Source organism: Toxorhynchites rutilus, chromosome 2 (genome assembly GCF_029784135.1).
Source record: "Toxorhynchites rutilus septentrionalis strain SRP chromosome 2, ASM2978413v1, whole genome shotgun sequence".
Taxonomy (NCBI): domain Eukaryota; kingdom Metazoa; phylum Arthropoda; class Insecta; order Diptera; family Culicidae; genus Toxorhynchites; species Toxorhynchites rutilus.
Window position 1 is genome coordinate 74316401 of NC_073745.1, and position 22502 is coordinate 74338902.

Below are 22502 nucleotides of genomic sequence, written 5' to 3' on the forward strand. Positions count from 1 at the left end.
AATTTATGAGCGCAGTTTTGTTCCACGATCTTTCGCCATCTTTCACGCAGTTTAATCATTTCATCCTCCCAGAATATGTTTACTTTCTCGTCGAAAACTGTTTTGTATATAAAAGAAAGATATTTTCTATGCTGTCCATAATTCGAAGTAGAGAAAATTTCCTTAACCTGTGATAATCTGAAGGTGCAATATTCGTTTCGTTTAGCTGATGGGATAGCACATTCCAGCCAAACTCCAAAATAAATTATTGTCAAAGAGACATTAAGTTTGGCATTGCTCTGATCAAACACGAGGGCTATCACATTGACTAATTCTGGAAGTTGCTTTAGTTTGTGCAGGAAGTAGTTGTGGCAATTTATCGACTGTTCGTTTATTAGGTGCTCATAATGGAGCTTCGAGATCAATTTCGAAAGATTATGCTAATGATGATGAGTTTTGGTGGAAATATCAGGATTTTTTTATGACACAGCTGTAAAGTAAGAATTAGGACTACGCGTTTTAAGTATTCAAAATAAAAACAATAATTTATTTTCATTCAAAATATAATGATTCGATTTTTTATAGGCTAAGGTCAACCACGTTTGCCCGATGCGAAGACGCGAGATAATTCAAAGTTCATACGTGTTGGCTCGGTCCTTCCATTTGCCGGTTGATGCTTTAATTCTGCGAAACTGCAGAATTAAAGCATCCATTAATTAAAGAAATTCCATTAACCTCCCAAGTGAGGAGAACGGAATAGTTCGCCCTTCTAATGAGGTCCTTGCCAGGTCCTTACCCATACTGGTAATGGAGCCTCTGCGCCCTTCGCTAGCAAACCGATCGGCTTACTCGTTCCTTGCCGGAATCCAACATAGGGTCATATTACTACCTCTCAGCTGCTCTTCAATTTCTTGAACAATGGAGTGTTCGATCTTACCACGCTCTACAGCTTGGAGGACGCATGGTCAAGGACAATTTGGTAGTACCATCGCATTCTACATCAAAGTATGACAAAACTTTCTTCGTGAGGATTGTGGTATAAGAGAACATGTTGCGACCTGAATTAAAACAGCAAAACTCGGAAGTGATGTTTAAGAGAAACTGCTTTTCATTTTTTAGATCAATCATTCAGCAATAGATCGTTTATGTAAAACAATAAAGACAGTTGTATTGTTAGTTTATAGTTATACTGCAAAATGTTTACGTAAATGGCAAATAAAAAATCTATGTCTTACGTTATGTATTTTAGCCTACTAAATAAATGAATAAATATTTCAATCGTGCCATGTAGGGGAAAGTAGGTAAAGACGTACACTGCGGGTAAGATGGACACTTTTAATATTTCATGAACTAAAATTTTTTGAAATATTTTAGTTAGGCAAATACTTTCAATAAAGTGTATCAATACTTTCGAGACACACTGTTGATTTCCAGCGAGCGAACTGTCAAGCTTGTAAACAAAACAAAAATTATCTTCGCGGGTGCACCATTCGATGTAATTTTTACTCCGTAGAAAATAGCGAAAAGTTCGTGATTTTTTGTTTTTTACGTGTTCCTCCAACGGGTAAGTGTCTATTTAGTCCATCATTAACTATCCTGTGATAAATCAGAGGTTTTTCAACGCTTATAGGAAGAGCTACGGTCATTCGATAAAAAAGCTGTCAGTTCGGGCAAGACGGACACATTAAGGTAAGGAAAGACGGACACTAGTATTTTCCTAGGGTATTTAACAAAACTTTTTGGTTTTACTATAAAGATGCCTACAAATTACAAGCGCAAGAGTAACCGGCAGTCATGGAACGCTCAGCAGTTGGAACAAGCCATTAAGGCTGTAAAAAGTGGATCGCCGGTGAAGACAGCAGCAAGAAGTTACGCAATTCCAAGATCCACACTGACTCGCCACCTCACAAGTCCAACTGTATCAACTCGGCTAGGACCTCTTGATTCCGTATTCAATTCTCAACAAGAAGAGGAGCTGGTACAGCATCTGTTGGATTTGGAAAAGAGGTTCTATGGAAAACGATGACTAATGTTCGAAAGCTTGCTTTTGATCTGGCCGAAAAAAATGGATTGCCACACCCGTTCAACAAGTCTACCAAGATGGCTGGAAAAGCTGGGCTAAGCAATTTTCTGAAACGAAATCCCAAATTGTCGTTCCGTAAACCTGAAGCTACCGAGCCAGAGGCTTCAATAAGCCAGCAGTATCTGCGTTTTACGATTTGCTGGAAAAAGGGTTGAAAGATCCCAAATTGACGCCAGATCGTGTTTTGTACACCGATGAGACTAGTGTTTGTACCGTTAGTATTTGTTTTGGCATTGTAGTTAGTTTAAAAATCAGTTTAATTTTTAATTCATATTTTCTTACAGGTTCCTCCGAAGAAGTCTAAGGTAGCGGCATTGAAAGGCAAAAAACAGGTTGGTGGTATTACATCTGCGGAACGCGGAGAAACAGCTACGGCAGTAATGTGCATGTCCGCAACCGGACAGCTCCTTCCGCCGTTCTTCATTTTTCTTCGCATGCGGATGCACGAAGCTTTGAAGAAAGGGGCATCACGTGGAAGCAAATTTGCCTGTAATGCATTGGGTTATATGACGGTCGAAATATTCAATGAGTGGTTCGATCACTTTGTGGAGCATGTAAAACCTTCTGAAGACAGTCCTGCCTTGCTCATAATTGATGGCGAAGAACCTAACTTTTACCGAGAAAGCTAGAGCTAACTTTGTTAAGGTTCTAGTTTTACCACCTCACACTAGCAACAAACTTCAACCGCTTGATGTATCCTTTATGGCACCTTTCAAGACGTACTACGCACAGGAAGTAGAGCGTTTCCTACAACAGAATCCAGGTAAAGTCGTCAGCCAATATGACGTTGCCGAGCTCATGAAACCTGCATTTATCAAGGCGGCTACTACGGAAATTGCTGAGAATGGGTTCGAAGAAACAGGAATTTGGCCATTTGATCGCAATATTTTTTCCGATGATGACTTTGCCCCGGTCACGGTGACTGATCAACCCGATCCTGATATTCTTCGTGAAGAAGAGACGTTTCGATTGCATCTTGAAGGTGAAGGTCAATCGACCGTAAATCGCATTTCCTGTGAGGATAAAGAAGTTCAAGTGCTTCCCGAAGACATCATGGCTGATTTCGCAGAACCGGACAGCATCTCAACGGCCAATAACCCGGTGTTTGGAATATCTCCGTCGATCATACTTCCGTTACCGAAAATGGTCACCCCGAGAGTCACGAAGAGAAAACGCCAAGCAGAAAAGGCAGCTGACATAACATCTGATCAATACGCTGACACTTTGAAGAAGGCGAAAGCATCGAAAGACATTAAATCCATCAAAAAAGAACAAAACCAACGCTCTTCGAAGAAGCCTAAGCAAAATAAGGGCAAAGGGGACACCTCATCTGATAATCTATGCGAGAAATGCGGAAGCCAGTTTTCTGATTCAGATTTCGGGACAAGTTGGACAATATGCTTACAATGCCTTTCATGGTTCCACGCTGAATGCTTTACTTCTGCTGCAACTATTTGTCAGAACTGCTCTTGATTCTTGTTTTTTTATTCCCACTTAAAATTGAACTAATTTAAATACTCAAATGAACTTAAACCATCGATGAATTGTTTTTAATGCTTTATAAATAAACTTTCGTTTTGAAATATTTTTAAGTGTATCATTACACTTTACAAATGAATTATCGTCTTCCTAGGATGTCATTTAAAATATGCGTGGACAGGTTGTTGGCTATTTCAGATCCTTTTCCTTCCTTTGCGAGGACAAAGGCCCGCAAAAATCCAGAAATTTTTGCATGGAGTGTATGTATTTGACCTCTTCTGTCGTTCCCTTCCAAGGATGAAACTGTCCACGAACAACATGAGTAGCCTTTCGAATCGTAGCGTAATTCAAGAACACTCCCCAATGCTGAAAACACTAAAATACGTACAAAAACTACAACTTTTCCGTAAGTGTCCATCTTTCCCACCTTAGTGTCCGTCTTACCCATTCCAGATGTCCGTCTTTCCCGACCATGTGAAGAAATAGTATTTCGATGCATTTTTTTCAATGACCCAGAATACATCAATGTTGGAATAAATTTACTAGTATCAACGGTAATTATGATAGAAAAGGACCTGAAGTTTCAATTTGTACAACAACTGCGATCATGAAAGCTATATATGTGTAAAAATTGAGATTACACCTTAGGGTGCCCGTCTTTACCTACTTTCCCCTACAATGTATTGTTGTTGTAATGAAATTTAGCTTAGTGGTGCCATTCAATGCATTCACGAAATGGAAAAATGAAGAATATCATGGCGCCATCCAAATCGTGCAATTTCTCACAGTTGTTTGGTTTACATTGGGTTATTTTGAAAAGAAATATTTACGAGATCAACACACAAGCAACCGAACACCACCGTGATACCGTTGATCCTTTCGTTAGAACAGGCGAAACTCTATCACCGTTGAAGCAAATCGCCGACGTGTCAAGTCCGACAGGCAGGGGATTTTTCGCTAATAGCCGTAAATGTTGATTCTGCCAGAGCGCGCTAATCCGCGGGTGTGCACCTGCTGTCGTCTGTTCGCCCTGAGTGAAATCGTCCGAGAACGATTCATACCCCTCTCTCTCCCTATCGCTCGTTGACTATTCGTCAAATTCCTTTGGCGTGTTCTTGACTCGGTCTGAACGGTTCGTATGCATTCGAACGAAATCACTCCGGAACGACGACGACGGTTTCGGGTTGTGTTTCACAAGTGTAATGCTGTCCAATTGGTCTATCTATCATCTAACGGATGCTAATGAGCTATAGTTTGTCATAATTATTGGAAACTAACAACGACGGTGTGTCGTGATGAGTATTCAATAAGGAGAGGGGCAGAAGAAATCACACAAAATACATCGATATTATCGGATCCGGAGTTGGTGTAACTATCGGGAAGCCATTATCATGGACTGGTGCGTGTGTGCTAGCAGAAGGAAAACTTAGCTTTCCTAGCCGTATACCTTGAGCATGGTAATAAAGTTTGCCGTGAAAGCTGAGCTCAGAAGAAAACTCACATCCAGTCAGCCAGTGAAGGCTGGAAGAGGAGATGCAAACCCAAAAGACCGATAAATCTGACACTTTGGCAATCCCCTATACGTCCGTCATCCGCTATCTATCCACCACTATTGGATCCAAGCCAGTAATATACTATAAATGATTTATTATTATCTTACAGCTTACCTTAGCAGTGATATTGGGTTTCAAATTTATTCAATCAGTGCAATCCGAGACGTAAAGTTTTCCGCTCGTTTCCCGCCTCATCGTGATCGGTTTAGCAGCAGTACGAACTCTTGCTTGCTGACACGCCTTCGTGAGTTCGTGTGACAGGAGGGGACTCTTTGAGTACAGAGTCAATATGTTTTATTTGGTCTTATGTCGACATTCCACGATTCATATATCTTATTTATATCTTATTGGAACAAATTATCCGCGAGTGATAATTTAATAGAACACGAGTAACAATGTTCCAAATCGCTTCACCGCGAAATGTCCATCCCAGCCAGGCATCGGCTCTAATGCAAAAAGGAAACCCTATAGGGTAAATGATCTTGGTTTGTCCAATTTGGGGTGTTTTTATGCAACTAGTAAATGCAAATCGATTTTTCTTCATGAAAATCACACATAATCGATACGAGTTTGGGTTTGTTGAAAAGCCCCAAGTCTCTAGTTGCTAATACTACCATAAGGTGTTGAAATTATTCAAATTTTTATGTTTTTTAACGATTTTCCTTAAAGAAGAATTATGATCATGGTTTGAGCACCTTTGATCATGATTTGCCCAAAAAAATGATCATGGTTTGTCCGGTTTTAGAAATCTCCATTTTTGAATGAAAACATTCGAATTCACAATTAGATGTTGCATTTATCATTGCTTGAGTTTACTGTCATAATTTTGATTCATTCATAATTTAGGCTTTCTTCAGAATATTGCCTTTTTATGGGCATTTTAGAAGTGTTCACCTCAACACAATCAACACAGAAAAACCATACTTCTGCTATGCGTGAAGCACACCATAAACAAACATAAACAAACTGCAGTGCGCCAAGCGGTTGCCATAGAAATCATGTGGACAAAACAACATTATTGAATTGGACAACTCATGATCAGAATTGAGTTCATCAAAATGCGTTAATTTAATGGTTTAGCTATGTAAATCCGATACAAATGGTGAGCAAGCATGATGTTTACAATATTTATAAGTGTTGTAATCCAGAAAAGGTCTGAATACGCGCCAAATAATCATCTGGTGATCGATTAAAAGTTAGCTCGAATGAGGGGCGCATTGACACAAATAGACGGTGTATTTTATAATCTTTTAAAACATGTGATTTCGTAAAAATATACTATCAAACTACTATAAATCATGTAAAAGGCAATTTCATTTATATGTTTCGAAACATTCGAAGGCCTTATTTGACACAGGAGCGCTGAATTAGAGCATTCAAAAAAGTGGGCAAACCATCATCTTTTCGACTGAACAAACCAAGATCATTTACCCTACTATACCCCCAACTGGGGAAGCTCAATTTTAGCACCAAGAGTGAGCGTGCAAGCGAGCGTTATCTAATATCGATACCCTACCGACCGAAGCCTTCTCAGCTTCAAGACAACAAAAAGCGGCCGATAAAGTTTCTCGTTTCGCTCTTGAGACGAAATGCCTCGGAATCATCTCGGGGAGCTATATTTCGAAGTACCTTTGTTTGGTAATCAGGCAAGATGAGCCCGCGCTCGGTGTCAGTTTTGCGAGATTGATCCTTTTTGTTGTGCAAACTGAGCGACTAAAATATAACAAAAGTAGTTCCACGTGTAAAGGCTATTTCACAATGTCAGCGTTTTCTTGGTGTTGGTATTTTGGCTCGCGTTTTTTTTGACGTAGGACTACGCCTTTGATTTCTATATATGAGAGTCACTCTATGAAACTGAAACTGAGGCATGTAACAATTCATCAAGGGATTTCAAATGCATATTACGCAAAATCGATATTGCGATACATGTTATTTTATTTACCAATGTAATTGTGGTCCAGGATATCATGATATCGAGCATGTTGTTTAGTAATGAAAAAAAATGCAATTAAAGAATTTAATTGACATGTCAGATCATGATAGCCTCAGTAGTCGGTCTTAATATGATGTTATATGTTATATTATTATTATATATTTATACTAGCTGACCCGGCAAACGTTGTTCTGCCATTTAAATTATTTGTAGAGAATATTTTGGGTGTTAAAAAACATAACTAATGCATTTTAAGCGTGTTTGAATGTTTTAACGATCTACAAAATTATTCGAATGTGATCGAGAAAATGATCGAATGAAGCTATTTCAACGGAAGTTGGTATAATGTTTCACGATGCAATGTATTTCACGCAATGATATGTTTTATCTCTCCAAAGTTGAATGTAAAGAGGGAAAAAGTAATAGATTTTTGTCGAAAGTTGAAAAATGAAATAAAGAAAATCAATATTCATATCGTTCAAATGCTGTTTCGTTGGAGGAAAATACGCGCTTCTCTTTTTCAATGTGCACGGCCAAATTTATAACTGCTGGGTCTCGTTCATGAATTGGGAAACCAACGAAACTCCAGACAATGGAGCTGATGTATCGTTCTTATTTGGAATCGCATTACATCGTTGTTGTCATTCATTGTTGTCATATTCACAGCGGTATTCTAATTTAGAATCACAACCATATTGTCACTTCTTTCATCCACGGACTTGCAAATGTATTAATTGCTCTTTTCTCAGCTAAGGCGATTATGATACTTCTCAACGACTTTCAATTTCAATGTCTGCGTTATTGATATTTGTGAATGACATTATCAGTATTTATTCGTTGATATCTAAGCCTACAATTGCGATCGTGTCATTGGTGAAATCTCTAGGAAAACGCTTTGTACATATACCATCTACCATGCAAGGCGATAAAGGCTTCGAATCACCGCATGGACCATACACCATTATTGTGGTGACATTATCGAACAGCTATTCATATTCCGGAATCCGATTGGTTTGAAACTCGATCGAATTTCACGATCACTCGATGTTGTTTAAATACGTAGGCATAGTCCTAACCCTAACTTAACTTTTTTGTCTATAAATGTCCTCGCATTTCCTCCTAAACATTATACATAACATAAAATCATAGTCAGATATAATTTTCGTTCCAGATTTATTCCCCAATTGCATAGAATGTGTTGCTTTTCCACATCGAACACATTTTTGATATGTAGAATTAACTTTCATTAGAACAAAATTTGGTTTAAAAGCGTGTTCATTCCTCCCGAATATCCATTTTGCATTTTTGCTCCCCAGAAATGGAACACGGAGCTCAATGTTGTCTATGTCAAATTGCGTCGCAAGGTTGATACATATGCACAACATTTGGACTTGAGTCGGATGGATTTCAGAATTGCAATCCGTTAGGATAATTTTGACTCTGACATTGTTACGGCATTGCTCATGATAGCGTTTCCAAAGTGAATGTATTCTTCCTCAAGCCACTTATGTTGATTTGGTCGTAGGAATCGCAGTTGTTCGCTCTCTACCTTCACGTACTTCGACCTTGAATTGTTGGTACAGCTCATGACATCATATAATGACATCACACGATGCACATAAAATCCATCGAGCGCATTCCTTCATTTTATTCGTCTGATATAGCTATTCATAAATATTGTTTCAACATTGCCACTCACGTTGTCTAATGGGCATTTTTCGTCAAAGATATTTCTTCTGACTTGCATTGTGGTCACACACATTCTAGAGCTTGCCACTCAGAATACATTCAAGGCGTGTTGTTTGGTATACAATTCTCAATTAAGTACTACTAAAAATGATGCAAGTAATACTACGATGAGAAAGCGAACGTTGGGAACGTTAGTGATATCGAAGAAAAACACGGAAAGAGTCATATGAACGCTGTGCGTTAACGATGAATTCCAGATTGTTGTTTTTTTTAATCACAATTTCTCGCGTCATTGTGCAGACACCTTCTATGGTTTAAGTAACGCTTGCGCACTGAATATAGACACGTGCCCTTCAGCAGATGTTTTATTGGAATTGATGACAATAACGTGATTGTCATTTTGTAAACCGAGCAAGTGTGATTTGAAGTATTTCAATAATTTGTTGTGCTCATTCAAACAGCTCGCCGGCGATACGTTTGGCGATATGAGGTTACTTGCGAATGTGTGGATGAAAGTCCGATTTAGCACCATCTGCCAATTAACAACATAAATAAATTCGTTCTATTTGAGAAACGACCGACGGTAACATTATTTGAATATTGTTTGTACAAAACTACCAAAATGTATGGGGATTTTAATTTGTGGTTATATGTATTGTTTGAAGTAAAATTTAAGAAAAAACAGGAAGTGGGTTATATCTATGGTATAACCGCAAGGGTGACGTAGGACTATCGTTGATTTAGAGATCATTTGTTTGAAGTTGAATCTAAATCCATTCTGAATGAATGAATAAATGAATATTTGGGGGACTTCGAAAACGAGAGCGTTACGTTGGAGGCACAAGGTTTTATGCATCCAATATAGGATACGAAAAACCTTGTTCTGAAGAATAATCTTCAGAAGCTTTCCTGCTAACTGCACTTGATTGACAAATCACAAAACCAAATGTATTACATGGATATTTTATGAATAGAAAACATTAAAATAAACTCTTTCACATGAATGTATTTTTAAATTCCCAAAGAAACTGGCACATTATTTTCAGTAACGATTAGATATTTCCACAGTTTTCTCGATACTGGAAGTCCACCAGTGGTTAATGCTAATTCGATAACCACCTGTTAATAGCACTTGATTGAAAAATATTTGGTCACAGTGTTACATGGATAGAAAACATTAAAATAAACTGTTTCACATGAATGTATTTTAAAATTCCCAGAGGAACTGGCAGATTATTTTCAGTAACGATAAGATATTTCCACATTTTCCTCGATACTGGAAGCCACTGGTGGGCTAAATGCTAACTCGATAACCACCTGTTAATAGCACTTGATTGAAACATATTTGGACACAGTGTTACATGGATAGAAAACATTAAAGTAAACTCTTTCACATGAATGTATTTTTAAATTCCCAGAGGAACTGGCAGATTATTTTCCGAATCTTTCTCGATGCTGAATGGCATCCAAACGGAAAGAATTCCGTGCGTGTATGTGTGTGTGTAGCGGCTGCTTCGATGGTCACCTTCTCTTCTCCCAAAGGATCGGCTTCTCTGTGCTCCCTCACAGTTTCAAACAAACTGCTTGCGTTTGTTTGCGGGCAGATCTCGATCCTTCGCCGTCCAGCACCATCAGCATCGATGTTGTCTTGTCGATGTCCTCACGAAAAATGAATGCGTCTCACCACCAGAATATCGCTTAAGTATGCTTTTTGTGCGTGATTGAATTGAGAGAAGATGTGGTTTACGATGGCAATTTGGAAGGCAAACTAGAGGGGAATGAACTCTCAGAGCTCGGAACATTCGGCGACTAAGCAATAATCGATTGCGTGCGCATACAATATTTGATACGGAAATATCCTACTGATGGGGAAGAATAATCTTCAGAAGCTATCCTGTTAATTGCGATTGCTTGAAAAATCACAAAACCAAATGTATTCGGTCACAGTGTTACATGGATAGAAAACATTAAAGTAAACTCTTTCACATGAATGTATTTTAAAAATTCCCAGAGGAACTGGCAGATTATTTTCCGGATCTTTCTCGATGCTGAATGGCATCCAAACGGAAAGAATTCCGCGCGTGTATATGTGTGTGTAGCGGCTGCTTCGAGATCTTCCCGGGGAACCGTTTGTGGCATCACTCTCCTCCTGATGAATTCCCTTCTGGCCTAAGGTGCACAAACAGGCTCTTGGTGACACCGTTCATCCGCGCTTTCTTGATAAACGAAGAGCTTCACCACAACAGCGACAACATGCTCCAATCGCTGTTCAATTAGAACTGAGTGGATTTCCGAGCGGCGCTCGCTTATATACCGAGTGGTGATTTCAATAGCCTGTTTTGAAAGCAATTTTAAGGCTATCGAAACAAGTTTTTGGATCAAAAAGTAACAAGTATAGAACGCGTAGACATTTTATCTTTCGAATGAAGTGTTTATCATACCATTTCGTTCAGTTGTTTAGAAGCTATTAACGCTTAAAATCTCGGTCTCCAGCGTAACGCTTTCTTTTTGCGAAACTTTGATTTTACACCCCGGTATAGAAATGAAAGACGTAGTCCTACGTCAAAAAATATTCATATTTTTTTCTGCATAGAGGCACTCTAATCGGTTTTGAATATTTAGTAATCGATATCCTAGCGGTATCGTATATAGTTTATAGCCTATTCTCATGCTTATCAAGTTTCTTGTGCAGAATTTCATTAAAATCGGTCAAGCCGTTTCGGAGGAGTTCGGTAACAAACACCGTGACACGAGATTATATATATATATATATATATATATATATATATATATATGCTAGCTGACCCGGCAAACTTCGTCCCGCCCAAAATATATTTTTAAACGGTTTTATTTAGCTTGCCCTGTAATCTGTTTGTATGTTTGTAGGTTTGTATGTTTGTAACATGTTTTTTTATCTCTTTTTTTTACTTATTAGGCTCATTAGCATTTTTTAGCTGTAGCAGAGCCGGGTTTTTATCGTGTACATGTACATATGTTTATGTTTCTATAAACTGTAAATTACACAGTAGTTTTTTTAACATTTAGGCGTTAAGTTTTCTGTTCCATTACATTATGGTAAATTACACAGTAGTAGCCATTTCGGCGTAAGGGTATTCATTCAGTTCTTCCATTGTTCAGCAGACCGGGCAGCGGAGACAGTTGTTATTGATCATTGTTGGGTTATTTATAGAACAGCAGCCCGATGTTTCTTGCAGAGCAGAGCAGTTGTATGGATGAATCGATCTAATTTCGACCGTGGATCGATCTCCATTGCTGATGATGTTTGCGTGGTAGTTATTCTATAACAACACAAAGATGGTCAATTGAGGGCCCAGAGTTTGAACTCACGACCGATCGCTTAGTAAGCGAATGCGTAACCAAGTGGCTACGAAGACCCCCTGTAACGTCTGTATCGCTTTACACATTAATAGAAATTTGAAACCCTTCCTGTTGACCGATTGATCTGAAATTTGGAACACACCTTTATCTCTGTAGTCATTATAAAACTACGTATTTCATGATCTTGAAAATCCAAGATGGCGGCCGCTACAAAATGGCGGATTGCATATTTTCTCAAAACCTTATCAATATGGGTTTTTCCAAAACCCCATCAATATGGGTATCAAATGAAAGGGCTTGACTAGTAGAACACAGTTATTTATGAAAAATTCAAACCCAAAATGGTCGCCACCACAAAATGGAGGCATATATATATATTTTTTTTTTTGACGTAGGACTACGTCTAACCGGAAGATATAGAGGGTGAAATGGAAATCTAGGCACTGAACAAGTAGGAAAAAATGCAAGATTTTGAACGCTTATAACTCGAGCATTTCTCAATAGATCGCAAAGATTTTTGCATCAATTGATAGGAAATATATCTACGCATCTATCATAACGAATAACATTTCATTTTTCTTGAGATAAATAATTGAATAATTGTGAAATATCAAGCATTGTCAAAATGCACTATGTGCCCATTTTTGATTGGTCCATTTTGTGCTCCTCAAATCGTACCGACCCAAACGGGCAACCAGAGCAGCAGCGAAATAGAATGAAGCACGATTGGAAAGGAAAAAGAAAAAAAATTAACGAAACATTGGTCGCCGTCTCACACATGCGTCATTCTCGAGCCAGCCAGTCAGCCTAAAAATCCCCGCTCCGCTGCCGTAACGATCATTCTCATTCAAGCCGTACACCACATCGGTTCGCATCACAACACATCAACAAACCAACCCAAGCAGCCATGTCTGGACATGGTAAAGGAGGAAAAGTGAAGGGAAAGGCAAAATCCCGCTCGAACCGTGTTGATCTGGAGTTCCCCGCAAGGGTAGCTAGGCCGAGCGCGTTAGTACCAGTGCACCAGTCCACCTAGTCGGCGTTATATAGTTTCGGCCGCCGAAGTGATCGAGTTAGCTGGCAAAGCTGCTCGCAACGATAAGAAAACCCACATTCGGAACAGAACACATTCGGTTCGGTGGACATCAAGACAACAGGCAGTTGCAGCGAGTGGCGAGTGGCAAACGCAATCGCAAAACGGCATCAGGTAGCAGAAGAAAAAAGTTTGTTCTTTATACAAACTTATCGAAATGGTTTTTTTCAAAACCACGAGTACTAAGTTTTCTAAATCGGAACCATTCCATAAAACAAGGTGCTTTTCAGGGCCATTAAACCTTCCAAAAAAGAGTTTAGGAAATACAGTTCAATGCTTTCTAAAATAATATCCAAAATAATAATAAAACACAAATTGATTTTTTCATAATTTGTTTGCCAGGATATGATGAGTATGTGAATTTGGCAGTTGTTCTGAGCTTATTGATTTTCACCAATTCTTAAATTGCTTCTAGATTGAAAGTACAGTAATTTACACTTATCTCGACATTTAGCTAATTGGACGGACCTGTAATGCGACATATTTAGTTGGACATTTTTGTAAACATAGAGTTCGGGGTCCGAATTATGACCCCACATTGAAAGTCGACACTGTACCACTGTCATCGCAAATGTTCAATTACAGGTTAAAATTACCTCCAATCCGATACTGAGTGGTGGTAATGCGACGTGCCATTGAATGTAATTCACTGTAAAATATGTCACAAGCTGGATGGGAAGAAATGTTCCAACTGTGAAAGCTGTGGCGAGTAGCAAATGCAATCGCTAAACAGAAAGGTTTAGCCGAACAAGATGGGGATATCGAGTGATAACAAAACAATAAACTCTTTAGATTGAAGATAATTTTGTGATCCTGAAAAGGACCCTTTTTAGCCTGCATGTGAATCCAACGAGCGAACAAATCGTAATGAATGTATTTTTTTGCCATCGCTCCCTTTTAACGCTCATTCGTTCGTCTCGTTGGACTCGCCCCTCTGGCTGAGTCTGCCGATTTGTCTCTATCCTGTGAGTGTGTACCGCTAGAGTATAAAACACGCGGACCCCAAAAAAATATCTTATTTTCTTTCAAACCGTAAACCCGTGTGGTTGTACGGCATCGTCATCGTGGACGTAACAAAGGAGGACAAGTTAAGGGAAAGGCAAAGTCCCACTCGAACCGTGCAGGTGTGCAGTTCCCCGTAGGTATATCCGCCAATTGCTCAGCAAGAGAAGCTAGGCCGAGCGCGTTAGTACCAGTGCACCAGTCCACCTAGCCGGCGTTGTATAGTTTCGGCCGCCGAAGTGATCGAGTTGGCTTGCAAAACTGCTCACGACAATCAGAAAACCCGCATCAAGAACAGAGCAGCTTCGGTTCGGCGCTCATCAAGGCAACAATTAGTTTCAGTGAGTGGCAAAGTGTTTCTCCGGCACGTCGCATTAAATGTAATTTACTGAACAACATGTCACAAGCTGGATGGGAAGAAATTTTCCAACTGTGAAAGCTGTGGTGAGTGGCAAACGCAATAGCTAAACAGGAAGGTTTAACCGAACAAGATGGGAATATCGAGTGATAACAAAAACACAACACCAAAGGTTCTTTTCAGAACCATCAACATATTCATAAAGAGTAAACAGTAAACTAATCCATTTTTCAGGTAGATAGGTAGGTATTCACGTAGGAGAAGAAAATAAAACAATATATTTAAAATACATATTTAACAAAAGCTGTCTCCTTTGTATAGTCCTACGTCACTCCGGTTTTTCAAAACTCTGTCAATATGGGTATCAAATAAAAGGGCTTCACTAGTAGAACACAGTTATTTATGGAAAATGTAAATCCAAGATGGCTGCCACTACAGAATGGCGGACCACATATTTTCTCAAAACTTCATTAATATGGGTATCAAATGAAAGGGCTAGTAGAACACTAGTAGAACTAGTAGAACACGGTTATTTATGAAAAATGCAAATCCAAGATGGCTACGACTACCAAATGGCGGACTACATATTTTCTCAAAATCCTATTATTACGGGTATCAAATGAAAGGGATTGACTAGTAGAACACGGTTATTTATGAAAAATGCAAATACATCGAAATCCTACCAAATAGCGGACTACATGTAATTTTTTCCTACATATTCAGTGCCTAAATTTTCATTTTCAATTTTTCCTATATATTCCGGTTAGACGTAGTCCTACGTCAGAATAATTTTAAAAAAATGTCTCAAGTACTCTCATAATGTTCTTTGCATCAGGCATTAGATCAAAAAATCATATGAAAATTTTTCAAGTTGTTCTGCATCATTAACTCTAGTTGATTCGAATATCGCAGACTGTTGGCAATGATTTGGTCGTCAGAAGCGTCCGTAAACAGTGGTCTCTTTGTAAACGGACACAACTACGCAGTTTGTCATTTATAAGAAATATAATACTACGCTATACTATAACTTGTTTTGGTAGTGTCCTGTCAAGTTTTATCGAACGGATACTTCTATAGCAACCAAAACATAATGACATATAGCGTCCTCTCAAGACAACATATAAAAAGAATATCTATGTATCTCTTCTCTACGTACTACGTACTTCTCTCTAATACGTGTATATCCTAGCAGATAAGTGACGATTTTTGTACCGATTTAGTTAGAAACACTTTGCGTTGCCCTTTACACTGTCCCGCATCTTTCGCCCACCTCATAGACACTAAAAATAGCCACACAGGTAGACGCCACAACCAGCGCAGCATCACTGCCAGCAAATTCTTACACTAGAGAACGGCGTAAAATTACTCTATGTTGGAAGAACGGAACGAAGCGGGAGCTAGACATACTACGAATAGTTATTTTTGGTGGGATGAAAATCGATCCTCCTGATACCGATGCATGATAGTTGCTACCTTCTAGTGATTGTAATTAATGTTTACAAACAAGCCATAATTTGGACGAACAAAAAAGGAGAAAAAGGATTATCTACCATTATTACATTACTGACTTGATGTGTGATAATGTATCTAGCAACGTGGTTTTCGCCTATTTTGCTAACGCATTAACCCATGTCTAGAATATTCAATCCCATGGTTCGAATGAACATCTCCGTGGTAAAATGTTTGATTCCGGCTTCCCAAACTCCCGTCGTCCGGACGATCAGTTTACTTCATTAAATCAACCAGTTATTTTATCGGACCAAGCGAGCGGCACAAAATTTCGAAATTGAGAACAACATCGTAACGTGATATCTGTGAAACAAAATACTTTTCCTCGGTGCGCTACGAGACATCTCGCGTAAACAAGCGCGCGCTCTTCACAACAACGAACGCGTCAGATATGAGAGTCGTCCTCTCGTGGCAGTATCTGCTCCCTCTCGATGGTGCATCTTCCTGGTGCCGATCGAACGTACCGACGGACGCGACGAGGCGATGATGGAAGAATTCGCTGAAATCGACCCGAGACCAACAACAAGCCGAGATCAGGCTGAAATCGGAAACATATACACACTTCGACGGCGTGGCGTATGTTCACACCAATCCTCGAGAAGACTTTCCGTGACTCTCCGATAGTTGGGTTTCGGAGTCGGATTTAAGTGCCATTCACAGTGTATGTGAACCTGACCGGAGTCGTCAGAGTGCGGAATTAATGAATCGGATATATGAAACTTTAATTAAAAACATATATTTCTTCTCAAAGCAGCAATAAATAAATGCGACGCAAACTGAACTGTTGCAGGCGGAGGAAGGTTCAGGTTCGGGTTCATCAATGACTCGGTCAAAACTAGCAGTGACGATTTTCGTATGCCGCAACCATATTAGCTTACATTTCGATGTATTTTCCGATTTTCAATGATGAAACACATTGAAAATCGGAAAATACATGTTGAAGAGTTCAAAAATTTCAATCGATCTGTTGAACATTTTTCTGTATTTCAGTAAGAAAAATCGTTACAAATACAGGGTGGGCCATTTAAAGTGGAAGCATCTGGCAACCCCATAACTTTTGACAGAGATGTCAGATTAACAAATGTCATACCGCGTTGGAAGCGTCATTTCAGTACAATTTTAACCATGGAACAAAACACACCTAAACAACGCGCTGAAATTGTTCAGCTGTACATTCAAAATAACTTCTCAATTGTGTTAACTAAACGTGCGTGGAAAAATAAAAATAAAGTTAAAACATCGCCTGGAGACAACACTATACGTCGATTATATGCCAAATTTATATCGTCTGGTAGTGTTGGTAATGCCAGTCATCTGTCCAGACAACGACCAAGACGTTTCGACGAGAATATTGATGCCGTTCGAGCCAGTGTTGCAAAGACTCCATCGACATCAGGTCGCCATCGTTCGCAAGAGTTAGGCATCGCTCGAACCACTCTCCGACGCATAATTCGTGTTGATTTGTAAATGTTTCCGTATAAAATTCAAATGGCTCAACAACTTAACCCATCTGACTTACCACGTCAACTTGATTTTGCGAAATGGACCATCGAAATGGCCAAAAATGAACGTGGCTTTTGGCAAAAAATCATAATGTCTGATGAGGCGCATTTCAACTTGAATGGAGGAGTGAATAAACAAAATTGTCGGTTTTATGCTACTGAAAACCCTCAATTCATCGAAACGCAACCTCTTTACGACCAAAAAGTTACTGTGTGGTGTGGCATTTATGCCGATAAAGTCATCGGCCCGTACTTCTTTGAAAACGAAAATGGAGCAACGGTAACCGTGAATGGGGAGCGTTATCGGACAATGATAACCGATTTTTTATTGCCATTTGTTCGTGAAAATGAATTGGACAATTACTGGTTCCAACAGGACGGCGCTACATGCCATACAGCGGCTGCCACGACCAAATTATTGCGCGAAATGTTCCCCGGAAGATTAATATCGAAAAACGGCGATTATGACTGGCCACCGAGATCACCTGATTTGACGCCTCCTGACTTTTTTTTATGGGTATATTTAAAATCCAAGGTATACACTGGTAAATCAAGGACCCTGGCTGCGCTGAAAGACAATATCCGACAAGAAATGCTGCCATATCGGCCGAAACATTGGGCAAAGTGATGGAAAATGCCGAAAAAAGGGCACATTTTGCGGTCAAGGCCAGAGGCGGTCATTTACGAGATATCATAATCAAAAAGTAGTTAGAACAAATCTCCTTGGACCAAAATAAATGAATTTCAAAAAAAAATTTAAATTCCACTTCTTTACTTTGCTATTGCAAAAACAAATCCTTCCACTTTAAATGGCCCACCCTGTATATGCGAAATCCGGTGGCGATTGGATAAAGCAACGGTCGCAGAACATGATCTGTAGACTTTAAATTTCATAGCTGCTAAAATTGAGCTGAACCAACTGCAGCACTAACAACACACTCAATGACATCTGATATCCTAATCTATAGAGTTGAATTGAGAGTGTAGAATTGCGGATCATAAATTTGAATTATTTATCTGTTTCTTGAAGCATTATCTGGCATATGAAATCTAAATTTTAAACTCTAAATAAGAACTTAGAATCAGGTTTCAGACTTGATATCGAAAATGATAAATTCACTGCTAGTGTAAATTATTTGTATTTGCAGTATTTTAAATGCTTTTAGATGCAGATCACTCTAAATCACTCTAGAACCAAAATAATTTTCGCAGAGCACCTTACATCGGTTTTTCGCAAGTAGACACTATAATAGCATATCACGTACTCTATACGACTTCCCATAGGTCTGTTCTATTCTTGTATAGAAAAACTGTCTCAGAAAAAAAATCATACTAAATTTTCAATAACTAACAATCCATTCTATTTTGGCGTAGGAATATGCTGTTTTTTGAGGATGCCGGATCAGAAAACATATCCCGTTTAGAGCAAGTGCTAGGTAGAACTTCAATTATATCGTTGGAAACTCATGCTTTACAAAACGTAAATGCAGTTTCTTGCAATTCAATATAGTGTTTTTCGGATTATTCGGCCAAATGTTTTACAAAAAAGTGTTTTTCAATGTTTTTTTACTGAAATTAAAACAGATCGAAAAGTAAAAAAAAAAATCGATGCGGTTATAATGGACATGTAGTGGGGGGAATATGGACAGGAATATGGAAGAGTTGAATATTCTTCCCAGCGTTGAATATTCATTCCACCATGCATTGGATGTGATCTCAACATTTCATTGTCCATTTCAATAGTACCAGTATAATTATTTCCATAATTATTTCCATAGGTCAACTTTTCAACTTGCAAATGGATTTACTTTTCCGTACATATCTAATATCGCTTCTCTGTTAACTCACAAATTAGAATATAACCATCAGTGAATTGAATTTTGATATAAACCACTCAAAATTATTAATATCGAAACCGCTAAAATTACACCCACACGCGGAATCATGTATGATTTTTAGTTTTTGTTTACTTTTTCAACTTTTGATCAACATTCATTGTCTTAGGGCGGTTTAAATATTATAGAATAACATATAGAACATATTCTCATTAACAGAAATTTGAAATTCAAAATGTAACTATACAAACTAACCACCTGTCCCTGTCCGTATTACCCGCACTTTCCCTACATGACAAAATTTTAACGTCAATAACTCTTTTGACGTAGGACTACGTCTAACCGGAAGATATAGGGGGTGAAACGGAAATCTAGGCACTGAACAAGTAGGAAAAAATGCAAGATTTGGAACGCTTATAACTCGAGCATTTCTCAATAGATCGCAAAGGTTTTTGCATCAATTGATAGGAAATATATCTACGCATCTATCATAACGAATAACATTTCATTTTTCTTGAGATAAATAATTGAATAATTGTGAAATATCAAGCATTGTCAAAATGCACTATGTGCCCATTTTTGATTGGTCCATTTTGTGCTCCTCAAATCGTACCGACCAAAACGGGCAACCAGAGCAGCAGCGAAATAGAATGAAGCACGATTGGAAAGGAAAAAGAAATAAAATGAACGAAACATTGGTCGCAGTCTCACACATGCGTAATTCTCGAGCCAGCCAGTCAGCTTAAAAATCCCCGCTCCGCTGCCGTAACGACCTCATTCTTTGTGTGGACACCGACTGGACAACATCGTTGCTGGACGAGCTGGACGGCGAGGGATCGAGTGCCTTTCTCAAGGCAAGAGGGCGGAGGTGGTAGCGCTGGAGTAGAGTAATAGAGTAGAGTAGAGTTTTCAAAGGGCCTTTCTCAAGGCTAGAGACGAATGAACTGCAAAAGTTTAAAGTCTCTATAATACAAGACCTTCCTTCCTTCCGTAATGATCATTCTCATTCAAACCGTACACCACATCGGTTCGCATCACAACACATCAACAAACCAACCCAAGCAGCCATGTCTGGACATGGTAAAGGAGGAAAAGTGAAGGGAAAGGCAAAATCCCGCTCGAACCGTGTTGATCTGGAGTTCCCCGCAAGGGTAGCTAGGCCGAGCGCGTTAGTACCAGTGCACCAGTCCACCTAGCCGGCGTTGTATAGTTTCGGCCTTCGGAGTGCTCGAGTTGGCTTGCAAAGCTGCTCACGACAATCAGAAAACCCGCATCAAGATCAGAGCAGCTTCGGTTCGGCGCTCATCAAGGCAACAATTAGTTTCAGTGAGTGGCAAAGTGTTTCTCCGGCACGTCGCATTAAATGTAATTTACTGAACAACATGTCACAAGCTGGATGGGAAGAAATTTTCCAACTGTGAAAGCTGTGGCGAGTGGCAAACGCAATAGCTAAACAGGAAGGTTTAACCGAACAAGATAGGAATATCGAGTGATAACAAAAACACAACACCAAAGGTTCTTTTCAGAACCATCAACATGTTCATAAAGAGTAAACAGTAAACTAATCCATTTTTCAGGTAGATTCAGGAGAAGGAGAAGAAAATAAAACAATATATTTAAAATATATATTTAACAAAAGCTGTCCCCTTTGTATAGTCCTACGTCACTCCGGTTATGTCCCCGACATTACCCACCCGTCTTTTTGCTGCGATCGGATTTCGATAATTTGCATACTAATAGAATCGGAAAATATATAGAGCTTAAAATGCTCTATCCAGAACACCATCATATTATGTATTAACGTATTTTATAGCACTTTTGCTTTTTGCTTTTTATAGCACTTTTGTTGTTCATTTTTCTATTTAATACCACCTAGAATTTATGAGAGACCACTGTGCGTCGGTTTCCATGCTGTCTGGTGGAGACCGCTTGTGTATTCTTGCATCACACTCTCACATCGTTGTTGGACTAAACCAGCGAAACACAATTGAGCAATTCCAAATGAAATCGTCCTAAAATGCAGATTTTAAAAACATGTATTTTTGATTCGAATGAAAGTTTGAATTCCGTTTGGGTTGGAGGAAATATGGGTTTTCCACAGCAATTGTGAATATTTTTACTCAAGTGTAACTTTTCAATAGGGTGTATCGATTTTAGTAAGAGAAATCTTTGATAATTTATATCTCATAAGCTTTGAGTCGTACGGAAATAGTGTCTTAGAAAGAATTATTGAGCATTAATGTTTATACGTGAAAAAATAGGTGCATTAGGTGCAACATTTGCCCGGTTAATGTTTGCTTTGAAAGGTTTTCATACGTAAATACCGCAAATCTAAAAGACGCATTTTCGTTGCACTAAAAAATAACAAAACAGTGCAAACAAGATGACAACAATTATACAATACATAACCGAGTGTAAGCTCCACTCGATTATCCCTAAGGTTAGCCTCAAACCATGGTTCAAAAGTCTGGACTTGAGTCGGGACTTTATTCGCACCTTCTCCCGACTCATGTCCAATCACTGTTCGTTAGATGCGCTACTCTTTCGTATTAATCTTGCCGACAACAATCTTTGTATTTGTAGCCCAGGGTTACCACGACATCGAGCACGTTGTTTGGTCGTGCGAGCTGTATCTTGTCGCCAGATCGAATTTAGAAGACACCCTTCGGGCCCGAGGAAGGCAGCCCATGGTGCCGGTGAGAGATGTGTTGGCTCGGTTAGACCTTGATTACATGTCCCAAATATATGTATTCCTTAAAGCTATCGATCTTCGTGTGTGATTGTCCTTATACCCTTAGTTTTTCCTTTTCCTTTTCCTTTGTGAGAGATCGGATCCCTTCTTAAGAATAAGATGAAATGTAAATACATATTAGATATAAGATAGGTTTAAGAATTGAGTGTGATGAGTGTGATTGAGAGTGTGAGTGTGATCATTGTCAATATACCCTCATATCCCCTCCTTTTCCTGAAGAAAATATGTCACCCTTCTAAACTCGAGTCGACCGCGAGTAATCGGTTTCCTATATTATTAACATTAGAATTAAGGAAAAATGTATATATACTAGTAACAATACAGTAAGGAGTTCGGCTCCTTTAAACCTATGTAACTGAGCCTGTAAAAATAAACGATTAAAATAAAAAAAAATAA

General features: G+C 38.9%; 1 protein-coding gene across 1 annotated transcript in view; it reads right to left on the reverse strand.

Annotated features, from left to right (window-relative positions):
• Nucleotides 1-22502, reverse strand: part of LOC129771369 (sine oculis-binding protein homolog B) — a 123792-nt gene that overhangs the window by 76639 nt on the left and 24651 nt on the right. The gene's annotated exons all lie outside the window — the stretch shown is intronic.